Source organism: Ruditapes philippinarum, unplaced genomic scaffold (assembly GCF_026571515.1).
Source record: "Ruditapes philippinarum isolate M1 unplaced genomic scaffold, ASM2657151v2 ctg1037_1_1_1_1, whole genome shotgun sequence".
In the NCBI taxonomy this organism is placed as follows: domain Eukaryota; kingdom Metazoa; phylum Mollusca; class Bivalvia; order Venerida; family Veneridae; genus Ruditapes; species Ruditapes philippinarum.
This window is the reverse complement of record NW_026867166.1, coordinates 428,692-438,362: the sequence shown is the minus strand read 5'-3', so window position 1 is coordinate 438,362 and position 9,671 is coordinate 428,692.

The following is a 9,671-nucleotide window of genomic DNA, read 5'->3' as shown; positions in this document are numbered from 1 at the left end:
CCCTTAAAGCGGCAAAAGAAGCTTACTGTTAAAGATATTCTGAGAAATGATAAAGAAAGGCTTAACAAGTAAAGCTACAGCTAAACGTAAGAAATACTGTGCGGTAATGTTTTTATAAACACCTTTAACAATTTCTATAATTATGTTATTTGACAACTTCTTTGCACACAGACTGATTTAATTTAAGTGATAAACTGAATACTAAGGGAATTATTAATTTCGGAATTTGAACTTTACTACAATATAAAGATTATGGGTTTCAATAAGGAACTCAAATTGTTTGCTGAGCTCGTGGTTATAATTCTTTTGGTTATAAACCTCATAATTCGACCGTCCGATACAAATACCGGATAACGGAAATCAACTAAAAGACAAGTGCTAATGGTATAATGGCATTTATCGGATGAATATTTCAATACTTGTTTCAAATATGACTATTATGTATGATGTTTCTTTTTAGTGATTCATACCTTGTACATTACACATGTTATGGAATCAATAAATAGTATGATTAATTTTATTTGTTAAAATATGATCTTTTATATTATTGTAAATTTTTTTTTTTTGTTGTTGTTTTTTTCCCATATAATTAACTGACAATGCAATTACAATGTTTGCAAAGCTAACAACAAAATCACAAAACAAATCAAAGACATACTTTTATATATTTCTAAAAGTATGTGTTTTTAACCAATGCGTGAGGCACAAAGCTAGATCATTCATATATAAGTGTATAGATTTTTGAAATATAACACAAATCAACAGCAGATATTCCGCATGACGAATCCTTTTGATGTTATGTGAATAATTACTTTTCAATGTAGTTTTAAATGAAAATTGCAAGTTGCAAATAGATATTTTGCGTTTCAATTTCATATTAAGTTCAGCATCCTTTGAGAAAATGTCTATGCATCGAAAAGGAAGAAAAAACAAATGAATATGCCAACTGAATCGGAAACGTAACATATGACACATCTGGGGAAATATCTGAAATGCCTACCGACATTTGTAACATTTTCTCTCTGACATTCGTATCCGACAATAAACTCCCAGAGGTTTGAGATCGAGTTTGGTTCTTTTTCGAGCAAACACATCATTAAACAAAATTTAAACAGGAACATATAATGAAGATTGTGTTCGCTAAATAACCAATCCATAAGTTTTAAATTCAATTTGTCACTTGGCATTGCATTTCCTTTAGATTTATCCTTACTCCTAACTGAATTTTAAATTATGATTATAACTTAAATAAAGATACCATGTTTACCGTTCATCATGATAATGGAGACGGGACAGGCACTTTAGCTAAACAAGATGGCGTAAAATTGCTTATTGTTCATTTGAAATTGATCTGTGTTTGTTGATTCAAAGGATTAAATGCATTCCGATATTGATTATTTCAACAACATTGTATTCTATATTTCATGAGACAATGTTTGCTTAAATATTGATTTTAAGATAAAGATAAATTACTTGAACCAATATGTTTAATTCGCGTGTATATAGTATACATGTATTTCAATAATTAAAAAAAAAAATTGAAGAAAAACATATTAAGGCTAATATTTCAAATATTTCAGACAAAAAGAAATTTAACCCATTACTTCATATACACGCCTTTTAACGCCTTATTCACCCCCTTTTTTGTTGTCTCAAATGATGAAAAAATGCCTAATTTAGGCCCCAAACACTTGTTTTTGTTTCAGAAATGTTGTTAAAAAAGTGACCTCTTTTTCGGCGCGGCCCCCAACCAAAAGATACATCAGGGGGTTGCCAGAAAGGGGGGGATGTGCCCCCTTCTGTTTGGTGGGTTTGGTGGGTTTGAAGGGGGCGGAGTCCCCCTCATCGCCAAGAAAATTTAGGACTTGTGAGAGGCTGTAAATGACCCCAGATTGATCATAACGTAGCGTGTAACCAACGCTGAAAAGCATTTGACTCTATCTCAATCCATTGAGAAGTTGCAGCACTTTGAAATCAATTTTGATGGAAAAAATCAACGCAAAATAGTGATTTTTGGCAATTTTGAGATGTCCCCTCGTTGCCATAGTAACAGAAAATTTAAGCCTGAGCATGTTGTTGCAAGGGCAATGGTCCAGTCAGCATTTGTGCCAAGTTTGATTAGTGTTGAAGCAGTTTTTATAGTATTATAGCAATTTTAACTTGTAACGGGAGACTTTTCAATGAAAACAGCCATTTTTCACAAAATGCTCATGAAGTAATGGGTTAACTTTCTACCTATAAATGCTCTTGTTCTATAGGAAATGTGCATAAATAACGCGCATGCGTTTTTGTAATAAAAGAATGTTTCTAAACGGGAACCAAGTGACACATCTACGAATATTAAACGCAATGTCCTAATATAGTTAACCACATTAGTTCTACTGTGAAACTTGTCACTCCATAGCGTCTTTAAGATCTCTTCGAAGTGCTTTGTTCACAACGATTAGATACATTGTAGAAATAGTAAATATATATAGAAAATGAGCATAATTCTCATTATCTCGAAATGAATATTCTGTATTTGAAGAGAATGACAACGTTGGATCTTATCAGATAACAACAGTAGACTGTCATAGGCAAAAAACTGGGTGACCAAAGTAGAGGACACTTATTGTATACTTGTTATTATGCACTTAATGCATTAAATCTCTTTCATAGCAAGATGCTGAAAATGAATTTCAGTATGCTGTTAAAGGGAAAAGAGTCAAATTAAATAGTTTATTTACAATGTCTAAAAATACCAATCCTTGGAGGAAACAACCTCATCTGCATAATAATTTCTGCAATACACATCGCCTTTATAAAGCTTTTAAAAAATTTCATGTACAAGATTTTTTATGCCAAACGTAGTGAAATTTATTGGTTTAATTAAAATGATAATCTAAATTATATATACGAGAATGTCACTGTTACACCTGTAGGCGATTTTAAGATTGGCGGACAGCAATTTGTAGCAGTTCAGTAATTCACAGTTAAAGAAAAATAAGAATGAAATGAATATACATATAACAAATGAACATGATATGTGCTTTATGTTTTGTGAAAATTACACGAACACACGATTTATTTTGGCAAGCGTATTAAATTATGTTTATGTAAATAAAATACTTCAGAAAGATGCACATGTATTGTATTATTTCAATTCAATAGCGTTATTTATAACAGGTTTATCTGTCTATAGATGAAACTTGTGAGTAGTAATTCACAATTTCCTTTAAGCAACAAAAAAGCTTAATATTATAAGGAACGAAATAGATAGCTTTAACATGTACCTCAAAGCTGGAGCTCCCTTTTCAAGACATAAGTTGTGTAAATGAATCTTTTAAATATCTCATATCATATTGTCATAGCTCATATCAAAAAAGTAAAAGTCTATATTATATCTGTAATAACGTTGGTATATTTTTTAAAGCAAGTCTAATAAAAATGTAAGACAAAGTGAAAACACTGTTTGTTTGTTGTTTTTTCTTGATTTTATCGAATTGGCTTCCTGAAAGATTAAAAAGCTTTACGGTTTACTTAGTCATACAAAATAATTTGCAACACAATTTGAATATTTCATTATATATTCATTTTCATTTTATTTTATTTTGTTAATTTATTTTTAATTATTATCATCATCATTATTATTACTACTATGGAATAATAGAATTTAGATGTTAATTAACAAGCAATAATGTATGACATAAATAGAATAACGTAAAAAAGATTACAAAATAATTATAGACCTAAATATATACGGTTTTATGATTCTTGATATTTATTCATATTGCCGTATAATACATGTATAGTAAACACGAAATTCAGACACATAATGCCAGTATTAAAATTTAAAACATATTTTATTCTAGATATTTCTTAATTGTCACCTGGGTTTAATTGTAAATAAAGAACCGGTATTTATTAAACTTACATCAAACGCTCAAGATTAAAAACTAATGAAATGCAATATTATTTATTTCCAAAAAAATGTCTGAAGACGTAAGTAGGGTACAAAGCTTGATCTTTGAAATCAATGATTAAAAGACGCTTAAGAGAGGAAGATATTGTGCATTAGCAATTTCATGATTTATATTGCACGGACGATTTTCTTTGATGTTATGTTTATTAATAATTTTTCAGTGTAGTTTTGTAAAGATTAAGGTGACTTCTGCAAAAGTAGTGGCTTCTGCAAAGATTCAAATTGGTATTTTGCGTTTCAATTTCGCATGAAGGGCATCAGCTGTTGTGACATTGTCTATGCATCAAAAAAGGAAATCAAGCAATTGAATCTGTCAACTGAACGTTACATATTATCTGAATTGTCTGATGTCACGTGTTGCTTTTGTCTCTGACATACATATCCGACAAGAAAATGTGAATTTGATCTCATAGCACTTGAATTAAAAGTCTCGAATCAAGTCTTCCGAGGGATCACTTTGTTTCCAGAATTTTGTACTTCACAACAGCAGGTGTCAAGTGCCGTGTGGCAGCCGTAAAAAGTTGCCCCGTACTTCACTTCAGTGTTGTTATATTTTCTGGTCCTTCGGGATCATTGATGCCAACACTATAAAGTGTTGAGAATTGAGTACCGCTCAAGCCGGTGCTAGGGGGCATGAGGGCTGTTGCACTTATTCATTATCCCTCATGTACAGACTCAATCAAACCGAGTCTGCAATTCTTATGTTATTTTGTTGTGATTAATGCTTCCGAGGGATCACTTTGATTCTAGAATTTTGTACTTCACAACAGCAGGTGTCAAGTGCCGTGTGGCAGCCGTAAAAAGTTGCCCCGTACTTCACTTCAGTGTTGTTATATTTTCTGGTCCTTCGGGATCATTGATGCCAACACTATTAAGTGTTGAAAATGGAGTATCGCTCAAGCCGGCGCTAGGGGGCGTGAGGGATGTTGCACTTATTCATTATCCCTCATGTACAGACTCAATCAAACCGAGTCTGCAATTATTATGTTATTTTGTTGTGATTAATGCTTCCGAGGATCACTTTGTTTCCAGAATTTTTCTTTTCTAAACAAAAACTATGTAAACTAGAAGATGTTAAATAAGATTGTGTTCTCGTAATCAATCTATTAAATTATAAACATTCGATTTTTATAATTCGATATCAGTCAAAAGCATCGAACTAGTTACGTAATAAAAGTGAAATGTTAGGGGCATGTTAAAACTGCTAAATCTGTTTCAGAAATATTCTAACACAGTATCAATATTCCCAAAAGGGCAATATTAATTCGTTTTGATGTTTATTACCGCTTTCCTAACCAATTGATCTTATGGTTCATTATGTTTATAGATAGAAGTATTTTACTCCTTGTCAAGAGAATGTGATTTGTAATTTAAAACTAATTAGTTGACATAAAAGAGATTTGCTCTCCATTTAAAATTGACTGTGTCCTTGTTGATATGAAAGTTTCAATGTTTTTTTTTGTATTTTACAAAGTGGTTGTATATAATGAGTTTTTAAATTATCATTATCGAGTATTATCATTATCTTAGAAAGGTTACCATGCCCTGTACATATTGTTTTTATGATTTTGTTTATTGAAACAAACATATTTTACGGGCTTCGCTTAAATTACATGAATTCTTCACCTTTACAAATGTAAGGTATGATAGAGGTAGATATTTGTTCATAATTTAAATGTTTCGATGATAAATTATAAAATTGTTTACTGGCATATCATGCAGAAATTTGTAAAGCACAATATTAAATATGCAGTTTGGAAATTAATGACGGCCAAAAAACGTCAACAAAGAATGATATATTTTTGTATGTATAATTCGCATAGTATAAAACTATATATGGTTAAAGAAAGACATAAAAGGGCCAATAATGCCCCAAAGATGCTTTTATTTTTTAAGCGTTTTTTTAAAAATATATTTTAACCTTTAAAGTACAACGACATTCTTGTACCAATGGTTAGCGAACTTATAAACACACGATTCGTTATTGTTGTCTTTAATACGTTCTTCCAAGAACAAATATAAGTAAAACAAACAAAATGTAACATACCGATAAAACATTGTAACATACATGTATAATACAATGTACAGTTAATTCTTTTCAATACACCAGAAACAACTGACAAGTAACGAATAAAACTAAAGTAAGAGCTAGATATTCTACAATATTTACCTCCCTTTAACTTGCAAAAACAGTCATGCAATGAATGATCTATAGTTTGTTCGTAACGAGTAAAAAAAAAAATTCTTGTAGAGCATGAAAAATGGTATTGAGGAGTTTTACGGAAGCATACCAATTAATACCATTGTTTGTAACTGTTTAAGATTTAAACATCTTTTTCAGTTAGCTGTTACATAAGTGTCAATACAAAAATTGAATCATTAATCTTTTAAACCGAAAGTATTGCATAGATAGGTTGAATTACTTAGAAAAAAAAAAGCTATAATGAAAATTAAAATTTTATTCTTTCTTGGACTGTGATTGATTAAAACATTAAAGTAATAAGTGAAATTGTCAAAAAAATTTTAAACAAATCAGAACATCATACGTCAACAGTAACTGAATAGACAAAAGAAAAAGAAAATAAAATGCTCCTTTGCATTTGTACAATGTATATATAACCGCTGTTTAGCAATTTGTATGATAATTTTTGGTAATAAAAATGATTGCGGAGTTTTTTTTTTGTTTTTTTTTGTTGTTGTTGTTTTTTGTGTGTTTTTACCAGATTTATTATAGAACTAGGATGTTTGAAGTTTAAGAATATTTTTAAAGAAACTTTAACCAAGGGTATAATATTTAGATGAAATTGTGAAATGCTTTTGGGAATTCAAACTAAGAGAATTCCTGAGTGAGAAATACCAAATGTGATTTGCAACAAATTTTGCTGTTTCTCCTGTATTGAATAATTCAATAAGATTTGAGTTGTTTGTTGGATTGCTGCAGATCATGACACAAAGTACAAGCCTGCAACATTCAAGCCTTCCTAATCCGACGTGACAGGAAATTATACAGGACATTGAAAAAAGAGATAACTTATTTTCAAACTTGTAATGTTTTGAATAATACAATATTGTTAATCATAAGCAGGGGTAGGTCGCTGACAATTTACCTTTGACCTCATATCAATATGGGATGATAATGATCCAAGAACATTGTTGATTTCTGTATGTAAAGCTACTACACAACTCATTAACTCAAGGTTAGTTGATCTACAAACACACATGGTCATGTTTTAACACCGCACCTGATCTCTTACTCCATAAGAAAGGTTCAAATGTCACCATGTGAACTGTTACCTGCGTGATGGTAAGCCTACACAGTTTCAAAAAGGTATGAACATGAAATGATGTTTTTGCCGCCTAGAGATACAATTTTCCCCAATAAATGAACCATATCTAATAAGTGTAAACCCAAACGACTCGTAATAATTCGTAAGCATTTGCGTTATCAATCCCTAGGTCGTTAATCATTTTATTTAATATCAATCACATTGATAAATTCACAATTAATGATATTTCATGAATGCATGCCTTGTAGGACAGATATCCAATAACCTAAACCATTGCTCAAATAAGTGTGAAAAATTCATAGCTTTTTAATATGATATGTAATAATGGATATCATATGTTTTAAGATAAAAACAATGTATACGACCTAAATGAAAACCATATCGGATAACCCTATTTTGTCGTAAGGCAGAAGCTCGTTGATTGAAATATAATTTCGTTTTACTATTTATTGTACTAGTACTATGACAATATGAAAAATTAAGTTCCTTGAAAAAACGTATTTTATTAGGTAGTAAACGTAAACTAGAACTATCACTAAATGTGATTAATACCCCCTGCAAGACTGCTTCGGAAATGAGGATGTTACTAGTAACAGAATACCTTGTAAAGAATTGAAAAAGAGTTATGGTTGTGGGCAATTAAAGATGGTTGTGGTTCCTGTATGTTGCATTACCTTTCAATGTGGTTGGCCATTGATGAAATTTTATTGGATTACTCTGTAATAAGTCCAGAAAGACAAGGAAAAGGAACAAAGGGCAATAACTCTATAAATACTGAAGATTGAGTTATGGTTATTGTACACTGCACTTCCTCTCATTGCGCGTGACCATTGTATGAAGTTGTATTGAATTCCAACTACCAGTTTTCAAGTTATGCACTGGACAAAAAAAGAAACAAAGGCATTAACTGTTATTAGTCCAAGTAGAGTTATTGTTCTTGTGCACTGCACTTCATCACACTGCCCTTGACCATTGTATAAAGTTTTATTGAATTCCAACAATTAATTTTCAAGTCATGCACCGGACAATAAAAAGTAACAAAGGGCAAAAACTTTTAAATTAGTCAAAAAAGAGTTATGGTTTCTGTGCACTGCACTTCCTCTCAATATACTTGACCATTGTATGAAATAGTTTTGAAAGCCAACTAGTAGTTTTCTTGTTATGCTCTGGACAAGAAAAAAGCAATTGAAAAGTAACAAAGGGCAATGACACTATAATTATTCTGGACAGAGTTAAAATTCTAGTGCTTGACCATTCTATGAAGTTCTTTTTAATTCAAACCAGTAATTATCAAGTTATGCTCCAGACATGGAAAAGTTTCAAAGGACAGTAACTCTGTAATTATTCAAAATTGATTTATGATTCTTGTGCACTGCACTTCCTCTTATTGTGCTTGATCATTGTATGAAAGTGTTTTAAATTCCAACCAGTATTTTTTAAGTTTTGCTCCGGACAAGGAAAAGTATCAAAGGGCAATAACTCTGTCAAAATGGCGTTATAATTCTTGTGCACTGCATTTTCTCTTAATGTGCTTGACAACTGCATGAAGTTGTATTGAATTCCAACCAGTACTTTTCAAGTTATGCTCTGAACAAGGAAAAGTAACAAAGGGCAATAACTCTGTAATTAGTCAAAATGGAGTTATGGTTCTTGTGCACTGTACTTCCTCTCAATATGCTTGACTATTGTATGAAGTTATATTCCAACCAGTAGTCTTCAAGTTATGCTCCGGACAAAAAAGCAATGGAAAAGAAACAAAGGGCAATAACTCTGTAATTAGTCAAGATGGAGTTATGGTTCTTGTGCATGGCACTTCCCCTTATTGTGCTTGACCATTCTATGAAGTTGTTTTGAATTCTAACCAGTAGTTTTCAAGTTATGCTCAGGACAAGGAAAATGCAACGGACCGCTGGACCGACCACCGGGTGACTCCTATATACCCCTCCCCCAAACTTCGTTTTTGGGGGTATAAAAAATACGCATTTAAAATTTTGTTAATAATTGCCTAAATTACATCAATCCTTTGAGAAACATATGATCTGCATGGTAGTTTTTATTATCATCATAGAAAAGGTTATTTACAATATTTTGTACATTTTTTTCATAAAACTTTACTGATTTAATTTGTATTATAAATTGAAATACTTTTAATAAAGTTAATATGTACGCTCACCAATGTTTTAGTTAGTGACATAATGTTTGGCAAACTTCAGACTTCTTAAAAATGTTTTTAAAATAATATATAACGACTGAATGTGACATTTGGGTAGAAAAGATGTTGAATTTCACATGTTCATTTTAATTAACGTTAAAATTTTATATTATATTTTTTTCAAATAATTATTCTTTATAAACTCCAAACGGTGAAGAGGGTAGAAACAAATAACTTTTTTATAAGTCGAAGCTCAAACAAGTTTATGTAA